The sequence below is a fragment of the Pristis pectinata genome, chromosome 23, assembly GCF_009764475.1.
Source record: "Pristis pectinata isolate sPriPec2 chromosome 23, sPriPec2.1.pri, whole genome shotgun sequence".
In the NCBI taxonomy this organism is placed as follows: Eukaryota; Metazoa; Chordata; class Chondrichthyes; order Rhinopristiformes; family Pristidae; genus Pristis; species Pristis pectinata.
Genome location: NC_067427.1, coordinates 36,022,866 through 36,034,161, shown reverse-complemented (window position 1 = coordinate 36,034,161; position 11,296 = coordinate 36,022,866).

Genomic DNA, 11,296 nt, shown 5'->3' with positions numbered 1-11,296 from the left:
GGATGATCCTTGAGAGCTGAGCCAAAGTTGGGATAACAGAAAACCAGAGCGACATTAAACTGTGCCTACAGATTCCCTGCATAATTAACACATGCTCAAACCAGGGTCCCCAGCCTCCAAATCACAAATAGTTTAATTAATTATAAACTAGAGATAAAATCCTAATACAATAACACAAAACAAATTCAAGATAATGTGTTGGCAAATTTAAACTAATGCATTGGCAAATAAAATAGCAATGCAGAATATGTAGTCAACAAATAAAATGCAGAATATGTAGTCCACAAATAAAAATACAAGGGAGAGGGTCAGGAGTACTCCATTCAAGGAATGGAGCACTCCTGATCTGACAATTAAATGCAGACAGATAAACAACGGGCCGAATGGCCAAATTGCTGAGCAAACAAAGAGGGGTTGCTTAGGACCATTTACAGCTCATCCAGTAAACACAAGTACATCAGCTAGTGGCTGATGTCTCAGTGAGGTGATCTTAATGGAACCCCACGCAAGCTGCAACAACCCAGTAGAGCAGATGACTAAATTAAAATTCATAAGTTTTAGATAATAAAATTAAAAAATAAAAATAAAAACTCAAACTAGGGACCCCAGCCTGTCAGTTAGGTGACATTACTTTGAAACTCCACCACCCCCCCACCACCCCCCCCCCCCCCGCCCCCAACAACAAAAACAATCAGTTTGCAACAAGTGAAGCCATTAGCTGTCAGCAGCCAATCCTGAGATGGAATTTCAAAAAATAACTGCAAATCGACCAGTGAGGGTGGGGGAGAATCCTCCAGAAGGGAGGGGCGCAGCAGCCCACCTTTAAAAGAGCCCACCTAAACTTGTTGGACCTCTTTCCCTGACGAAGCTCGAGAGGAAGCGAAACTGGATTCTCTCCCAGTTGGGAAGAGTGCTTTTCACAAGCAAGCGGAGCACGCGAATTCATCGAACCCCAGGACAGACGGTAAGCACATCGTTGTGTGAACCGGTTAGAGCACAGATTTGCGATTGTCCACTTCACCTTGTACCGGGATAATGTGTGATAGGAGGAGAAGGAGGGGGGACCTGCGGTCACACGGCAGGCCCGACCGCTACCCGGGCAGTCACAGGAATCCAGGGTTACCCCGGGATTCTTTTTCCACCAAGGTGAGGATCATTTATAGAATAGCCCAGACTCTGCACCACCTCAGAGTCTTGGAAGAACAGAGCCGGCCACCGAGGGGGATCAGCAGGCAGGCACACAAATTGACTCGTTTTATTAAACCGGCCAACCCGAGCCAGGACACTCTGCGTAAATTGGCTGCAAACACTGAGACCTGGGCCAAACAGACACACCAAACTTTAATTGAACATTACCAAATCAGCCTGCGTAATCTGGAGCTTAATTTGCTGGAATCGGACCTGACTGACCGGCTGCACGAGGCGGTCTCCAAAGCGATGATCTGGAATAAACGACATTTACACGATAAATTCCAAATTAAAACGGAGGTGGTCCAAAAACGTGTTTTTGATTTAATCTCCAGGTCTGGGACGCAGCGACGGGCCAATCTGCCGAATGGGGCAGATGGGTCCCGCGGGCGATCCCACACCGTTCCCGATGCCGTCCCCACGCTTCCCCGGACCAGGCAACCCGCATCCCAGGGTAGCGAGGGGAACAGACCCTCGACCTCCAGGGAAGGCTACTGGGTCGCGCGGAACCGAGCCCCCGCCCCACCCGACTCCCGGGGACACGCCGCCCCCGGCGCGGCCTGTCCGACGGCACCCGACCCAGTCAGGCGCCATCCCCGAGTGGTCATCCGCCGGCTGGAGGACCGTGCGGTAGCCCAGCCCGCAGCCCCAGCCAGCAGCCCGCGGGATTCGAGCCGCTCCGGGACCGACCCGTGGAACGAAGGTGCCGGGTCGGACTGGAGCGCCGCCCTGAAGGCTGGCCCACCTCGTCCCCAGAGGAAGGGGCGACCCAGAGAGTGGCTCACAGCCCCGTCCACCGGTTCCGTGAGCCCGCAGCCAGGGCTCCGCGGGACCACCCAAAGAGCCGAGATCTCACCGGCAGGGCAGCCCGGCCCGGGACCGCGAGGTTCCCGACCCTCCACGCCCGAGACCAGGCAGGACCCCGAGTTCTCCTCCGGATCCGAGTTTTCCTCGGAGCCCTGCTCCCTCACTTCCGAGACCCAGCCCGGGTTTTCCTCGGAACCCGCGTCCACCTCGGAGCCCCGCTCCCCTCCGGCCCAGGTGCAGACACGCAGGCGAACTCTGCGAGCTGGCACACGGGTGCAGAGAGGGACCTCGCCTACCCCCGTAGGTCACACACCCCGGGACCCACAGTGCCACAGCGGAGCACAGCAGGATCCCAGCAACCAGGGGGAAATAACTAGGCAGCCTAATTCTAAACAGAAGAGTTTAAATTGGAGACTGGGGCCAAATAAACCCATCCTAATCATCGGTGAATCTAATATCTCCAGGATTACAAGGTGCCCTCACAAAGACTTGCAATTGGACAGCTATCCAAGAGCCAAATTCATTCACGCCCCCGCTATCCTGGAGAAGTTAGAGCCACAGTTAGAGACTACAAAGGTCATCCTCTCCCTTGGTCTAAATAACCGATCACAGAGACCCCTAACTGCTACTAAACAGCTTCAGAGACTACTGAAGATGGCTAGTGGGAAATTTCCCAATGCCAGTATCTGGGTCCCTGAGATTAATTTCAGTCAGGCACTGCCAGAGTCCGAACAGGTGACTCTCAGGCAGCTAAACGAATACATTAAAACTAAAAACTACATCCCAGCCATCCCTGCTAGGCAGTTTAGAGAAAGCCAGGACCATATCCACTGGACGGAGAACACAGCCTTAAACGTGGTTAAAGCGTGGATGCAGTCTTTAAACTAGAATGGAGACAACGCCGAGAGAGGCAAGGTCCACGACTGGGAGAAACCATCGTGAACCGCTCCCGTACGTTTAACCCCACGAAACCCAGGGAAGGGTTCTGAACAGGGGTCTGACTTTTGTACCGACTGCAAAACTCCACAAAGAACAGATCCAGATGGATGTGGCTAAATTCTACAGACGACTTATACTAGCTGGCTACTTTGGTGCCTCAGGCTCAGGGAGGACTCCCTTCACTCCTCCCTCAGACTGGATGCCAGAGATGAAGGAGATTTCACCTGAAATCTTCGAATTTGAGAGATAAGTGACCAGAACGATGGAAAGGGTAGCTTAGGTTAAAGATAAGCCTAACCTAACTAGGAAAGAGAGAGCGGCCCTTAACGAACTTAAAGAGAATAAAGAGATTGTCATTAAACCGGCAGATAAGGGGAGCAGTACAGTCATCATGGACAGGCAGCAATAGAGCAGAGCAGACCTGTCAGCAGGCATTTCCAGCAGCAGGGGATCCAGTCTTCAGAGATCCTGTGCCTGGAAACGAACCTGAACTGGACAAGATCCCAGAGAAAGAGAGCAGAGTAGAAATGGATTGAGTTATTACAAACCCACTCCCCAAACAGTCTAAACCAAGTGTAAAAAAATCAGTAAAAAAAATAAAAATAAAAATAAAAACAACATTTTTAAAAAAAATAATTCAGAATCGGGCCTAGTAAATTAGGCTTAAACAGATTAGAGTCACACGTTCCCTGTAAATTTGACTCTGACTGGGGACCCAATCCCAAAAAAAGATCTTCCCCCACTTCCCCCTCAACTGACATACACTCCCACACCCTCACACCCTGACCCATACAGAACCCACCAACAATAAACCAACCCCCTCATCCCACACACCTCCCGATACATTTAAGTTAGGGTCAAAGACAACTCTTGTCCCCCAACACAGACCAGGACACACTCACCGCTTCTGACCCCACACACACACTCTCGTATTTTTCCCCCAGAACACTTAGCCCGAGTGTCAGCCGGCTCCCCCGACACAGCACATTCCATGTTCACAGCCCCGCCAGCATACATGCATCCCGATATACAGATTGCAGACAGTTTCCTCACACAGACCAGCCAACGGGCACCCCTCTGGCTCCCACATACACTCACGTACGTTCCCCCCAAACACTTACAACCGGGTCCCAAATTCACCACCACCTTCCCGAGCCCCTTCCCCTAAACCTAACATTACACAAGCTTAGCCAACACCCCGACTAACACAAATCAACACCCAGACTAACCGGCTCGACACCCCACTAGGGTATCCTAACCCTAATCGTTAGGTCTCCTAAGAAACCCTACCCTCCCAAATTCACCACCACCTCGCAAAAGCCCCTTCCCCTAAACCTAACATTACACAAGCCGAGCCAACACCCTGACTAAGCCAAACCAACAGCCCGATTAACCCTTTCCGACACCCCCCCAGGTGTTCCTAACCTTAATCCTAAGGCCCCCTAAGCCTAACGCTACCCTCCCAAATTCACCACCATCTCCCCTAGCCCCTTCCCCTAAACCTAACATTACACAAGCCTAGCCAACACCCCGACAAACCCAAGCCAACAGCCCGATTAACCCTGACCGACGCCCCAGCCTGATTAACCCTTACCGACACGCCCACTAGGCAAGATCCTCCACCGGCACAATTTCCCACCCTATTAAGAGATGGATTCTGGAATAAGGCACAGATGGCAATGAAGGCGAGTGGAAGAAGACCAAGATCATGAACGCGTGGGCCAATCAAAGTGGCAGGGTACAGTGAGACTGAATCTCCAGTAAAGAGATCAATGAACACAAGAGGGATAATTTTCCCACTGCCCACTAACTACCAACCGAACCTGAATGTGACACGGGTCTCATTTCTTGGTCCGCAAGGCGCCAACCGAAAGGCCAAGATACCCAAGAGGCGAGGATGATCCTTGAGAGCTGAGCCCAAGTTGGGATCACAAAAACCAGAACGACTTTAAACTGTGCCTTCAGATTCCCTGAATAACTAACACATGCCCAAACCAGGGTCCCCAGCCTCCATATCACAAATAATTTAATTAATTATAAATTATAGATAAAATCCTAATACAATAATACAAAACAAATTTAAAATAATGTATTGGCAAATTTAAACTAATGTATTGGCGAATAAAATAACAATGCAGATTATGTAGTCCACAAATAAAATCCAAGGGAGACGGTCAGGACTACTCAATTCAAAGAATGGAGCACTCCTGATCTGACAATTAAAAGCAGACAGATAAACAATGGGCCGAATGGACAAATTGCTGAGCAAACAAAGCAGGGGTTGCTTAGGACCATTTGCAGCCCATCTAGTAAACACAAGCACATCAGCCAGTGGCAACAGCATGTCTGAGTGAGGTGATTTTAATGGACCCAGACCAGCCAACGGGCACCCCTCTGGATCCTACATACACTCACGTGCGTTCCCCCCAAACACATACAACCGGGTCCGGGTCCCAAATTCACCACCACCTTCTCGAGCCCCTTGCCCTAAACCTAACATTCACCACCACCATCCCCTTGCCCCTTCCCCTAAACCTAACATTACACAAGCCGAGCCAACACCCCGACTAACCCAAACCAACAGCCCGACTAACCCACTCGACACCCCACTAGGGTATCCTAACCCTAATCCTTAGGTCCCCTAAGCCTAACCCTAACCTCCCAAATTCACCACCACCTCTCCTAGCCCCTTCCCCTAAACCTAACTTTATACAAGCCGAGCCAACACCCCGACTAACCCAAACCAACAGCCCCATTAACCCTAGCCGACACCCATCCTAGCATATCCTAACCCTAATTCTAAGACCCCTATGTCTAACCCTTCCCTCCCCAAATTAACCACCACCTTCCCTAGCCTCTTCCCCTAAACCTAACATTACACAAGCCTAGCCAACACCCCAACAAACACAAGCCAACAGCCCGATTAACCCTGACCGACACCCCAGCTCGATAAACCCTTACCGACACGCCCACTAGGCAAAACCCTCCACGAGCACAATTACCCACCCTATTAAGATATGGATTCTAGAATAAGGCACAGATGGCGATGAAGGCGAGTGGAAGCAGACCAAGATCATGAACCCGTGGGACAATCAAAGTGGCAGGGTACAGTGAGACTGAATCTCCAGTAACGAGATCAATGAACACAAGAGGGGTAATTTTCCCACTGCACGCACACTCACTACCTAAACTGAAAGTGACACGTGTCTCATTTACTTGGTCCGCAAAGCGCCAACCGAAAGGCCAAGATACCCAAGAGGCGAGGATGATCCTTGAGAGCTGAGCCCAAGTTGGGATCACAAAAACCAGAGCGACTTTAAACTGTGCCTACAGATTCCCTGCATAACTAACACATGAGCCGAGCCCGAGTTGGGATCACAGACAAACAGAGAGACCTGAAGCTGTGTCTACAGATTCCCTGCATAACTAACACATGCCCAAACCAGGGTCCCCAGCCTCCAAATCACAAATAATTTAATTAATATAAATTATAGATGAAATCCTAATACAATAATATAAAAGAAATTTAAAATAATGTATTGGCAAATTTAAACTAATGTATTGGCGAATAAAATAGCAATGCAGAATTTGTAGTCCACAAATAAAAATACAAGGGATAGGGTCAGGACTACTCAATTCAAAGAATGGAGCACTCCTGTTCTGACAATTAAAAGCAGACAGATAAACAATGGTACGAATGGCCAAATTGCTGAGCAAACAAAGCAGGGGTTGCTTTGGACCATTTGCAGCCCAACTAGTAAACACAAGCACATCAGCCAGTGGCACCAGCATGTCTCAGTGAGGTAATTTTAATGGACCCCCACCCAAGCTGCAACAATCCAGTAGAGCAGATGACCAAATTAAAATTCACAAGTTTTAGCAAGTAAAATTAAAAAATAAAAATAAAAATTCAAACTAGGGCCCCCCAGCATGTCAGTTAGGTGTCCTTACTTTCAAACCCCAACTCCCCCCAACAAAAACTATCAGTTTGCTACAAGTGGAGCCATTAGCAACACCAGTTGACAGCAGCCAATCCTGAGATGGGATTTCAAAAAATAACTACAAATCGACCAGTGAGGGTGGAGGAGAATCCTCCAGAAGGGAGGGGCGCAGCAGGCCACCTTTAAAAGAGTCCACCTAAACTTGTTAGATCTCTTTCCCTGACGAAGCTCGAGAGGAAGCGAAACTGGATTCTCTGCCAGTCCATTAAAACTAAAAACTACATTCCAGCCATCCCTGCTAGGGAGTTTAGAGTAGGCCAGGACCATATCCACTGGACGGAGAACACAGCCTTAAAGGTGGTTAAGGCGTGGAAGCAGTCTTTGAACTAGAATGGAGACACAGCCGAGAGAGGCAAGGTCCACGACTGGGAGAAACCATCGTGAACCTCTCCCGTACGTTAACCCCACCGAAACCCAGGGAAGGGTTCTGAGCAGGGGTCTGACTTTTGTACCGACTGCAAAACTCCACAAAGAACAGATCCAGATGGATGTGGCTAAATTCTATAGACGACTTATAGTAGCAGACCACTTTGGGGCCTCAGGCTCAGGGAGGACTCCCTTCACTCCTCCCTCAGACTGGATGCCAGAGATGAAGGAGATTTCACCTGAAATCTTCTAATTTGAGAGAGAAGTGACCAGAACGATGGAAAGGGTAGCCGAGGTTAAAGATAAGCCTAACCTAACTAGGAAAGAGAGAGCGGCCCTTAAAGAACTTAAAGAGAATAAAGAGATTGTCATTAAACCGGCAGATAATGGGAGCAGTACAGTCATCATGGACAGGCAGCAATAGAGCAGAGCAGACCTGTCAGCAGGCATTTCCAGCAGCAGGGGATCCAGCCTTCAGAGATCCTGTGCCTGGAAATGAACCTGAACTGGACAAGATCCCAGAGAAAGAGAGAAGAGTAGAAATGAATTGAGATATTACAAACCCACTCCCCAAACGGTCTAAACCAAGTCTAAAAAAATCTGTTTAAAAAAAATAACAAAAACAAAAAATTTTTTAAAAAATTCAGAATCGGGCCTAGTAAATTAGTCTTAAACAGATTAGAGTCACAAGTTCCCTGTAAATCTGACTCTGACTTGGGACCCAATCCCAAAAAAAGATCTCCCCCCACTTCCCCCTCAACTGTCATACACTGCCACACCATCACACCCTGACCCAGACAGAACTCACCCCCAATTGACCAGCTCACATGTACCACCCCCTCATCCCACACACCGCCTATTACATTTAAATTGGCGTCAAGGAGAAGCTTTGTCCCCCAACACAGACCAGGCAACACTCAACCCTTCTGACCACACACACACTATGGTATCTTATTCCCCAGAACACTTAGCCCGGGTGTCAGCTGGTTCCCCCGACACAGCACATTCCATGTTCCACCCCGCTCCAGCCGACATGCATCCTGATATACAGATCGCAGACAGCTTCCTCACACAGACCAGCTAACGGCACCCCTCTCGATCCCACATACACTCACGTACATTCCCCCCAGACACTTAAAACTGGGTCCCGAATTCACCATCACCTTCCTTAGCCCCTTGCCCTAAACCTAATATTCACCACCACCGTTCCCCTAACCCCTTCCCCTAAATCTAACATTACACAAGCCTAACCAACACTCAGTATGTTCAAGCCAACACCCCGACTAACTCTTACAGACACCCCCTACGCAAAACCTAACCCTAATCCTCAGGCTCCCTAAGTCTCACCCTACCCTCCCAAATCACACCACCCTACCTAGACCCTTCCCCTAAACCTAACATTACACAAGCCTAGCCATCACCCCACCTAACCCAAGCTAACAGCACGATTAACCCTTTCCGATATCTCCACTAGGATAACCCTCCACGAGCACAATTTTCCACCCTAGTAAGATATGGAATCGGAATAAGGCACTGATCGTAATGAAGGCGAGTGGAACCAGACCAAGATCATGAGCCCGTGAGACTGAATCTCCAGTAACGAGATCAATGAACACAAGCGGGATAATTTTCCCACTGCCCGCTAACTCACAATCTACCCATAACCCTAGCCAACATGGCGACAACGTTCAAGCCAACAACCCCGACTAATCCTTACCGACACCCCTCCTAGGGTTCCCTAACCCTAATCCTAATGCCCCCCGATGCCTAACCCCACCCTCACCCTAACCCTACCCTCCACATTTACCATCACCTCCCTTATCCCCTTCCCCTAAACCTAACAATACATAAGCCTAGCCGACGCCCCTTCTGACTCAAGCCTACAGCTCGATAAACCCTTACCGACACCCCTGCCAGTCACCTCCCCTAATCCTAACATTACACAAGCCTAGCCGAGCCCCTTCTGACCCAAGCCTACAGCTCGATTAACCCTTACCGACACCCCTGCCGGTCACCTCCCCTAATCCTAACATTACACAAGCCTAGCCAACACCACCCCCCCCAAAATAAAAGCCAACAGCACATCCGCAAATGGATCATGGACGGAATCTTCAGGCTATAGGATGAAATTTCAAACAATCCTGGAATTGGACGTGGTGGAAATCTGTATTTTAGATGAGGCTTCTTTTGAAATGTGGAAAATTCATTTGTTTCTGTTCAATTTGGAGGAGGAGACAAAGCTAGTGATGTCAATGTACTCACTGCCAAACGAAATTGAATGAAGTTAAACTGGCAACCATTGTGTCATCTGCAAACTTACTAACCCACCCTCCCAAATCCACATCCAAGTAATTTATAAAAATCACAAAGAGCAGGTGTCCCTGAACAGATCGCTGCGGAACACCACTGGTCACCGACTTCCAGGCAGAATACGTTCTATCTACGACCACGCTCACATTTTCCACATTTCAAATAAAGACTCATCTAAAATACTGTTTTCCACGACGTCCAATTCCAGGATCGTTTGGAATCGCATCCTATAGCCTGAAGATTCCGTCCATGATCCATTTGTGTATGTCCAAAGGTGTAACTGTTCTTAATATGATTCATGATGGAACCACTGGACGTGGAATCACACGATGGTACAGCTCAGAACTGGGAGCTTCGGCCCATCTAGTCCGTGCTGACTGAGATGCGTTTCAATGCTAATCACACTTGCCACATCAGGTCCAGTCTCCATGTACTCCTTTCCTGTCCATGCACCTGTCCACATGTGTAAATGTACGAGCCTCCACCAGCTCTGCTGGTAGCTCATTCCATCAACCCCCCACCCTCAGTGTGAACAGCTTTCCCGTCGGCTTCACCTTAATTTTCTCCCCTTTCACCTTATTGTTTTAGACTCCTCCACCATAGAACAAACACTCTTACTACCACCATATCAATGCCCTGTGAAAGTCGACTCGCGCTCTGTAATAAATCAGACAACAGCAGAACCAAAGAACTTACGACTAATGCTTTATTAGTTTACGTTAGCTGGAGTTGGGGATGCAGGGAAAGAGTGAAGAGTGTAACCCGAGCTCTGTTCTAATTCCACTCGAAGATGCTTCATTTAATGTCTACCTTTTATACCCACTTCGTGAGAAACTTTCGTGGGAAGTTTCACTTACTACGACAATTGCTTACAGCTAGCTTCAGCAAAACAAGATACGTCTAAAAAAATTATTCCTCGCTTACCCACACCTAGCCTCACTTCCAGCCATATCTATAGTCACCCCATGGCTGAGGTAACTTCTTACAGTGGGAATAGCCGACTATCAGGAGACCAGCTGCATACCATTAACCCTTACATTGCCAGTCGTTAACCCTTGCACCCAGTTATCTTTTACAATCCTTCCTTGTATCATTCCATGATAATAGACAATTTTACAAAGAGACTGAGTACAGCATTGTGCTATTAATGGAAAAAGATAGCGTGCTACAGTAATTATAACAATAATAAGTATTACTATGAGACGATAATGCAATATCACGCCCCACATGCTACCAAAAAGGCCTCTTAGTGGCCATTACCATTTAGACCCTTTGGTGAACCCATGTAAGTCCTGCCCTACTTTTATAATGTTGTTAATTTCTTGAACAATGTGCTCAGAGAGGGATGTAATATTGGCGGACTCGTCTAGGATATAAGTACAACATTCGCTCCCTATGATAACACATGTTACTCCTTTTTCTGCTAGAATATAATCAAGGGTCATACGATTCTGCAGGAATGTTTGCTGGATCGCCATCATCTCATTGGATATCTCTGTTACTTGGGCCTGTGTTTGTGTCAGGGTTTTGGCAGTATTGTTAACCAATTTCGCAAGTGCTGCAGCTAGATTTATGATTTCCCTCAAGTTTTTGGTTGTCCCATAGAAAGAGAAAACGTTCATCCAAAATCTCTCAGCTTCAGTTTTTCCCCTTAGCTGCCTGGTCCAACGGGAGTGATTCTGCAG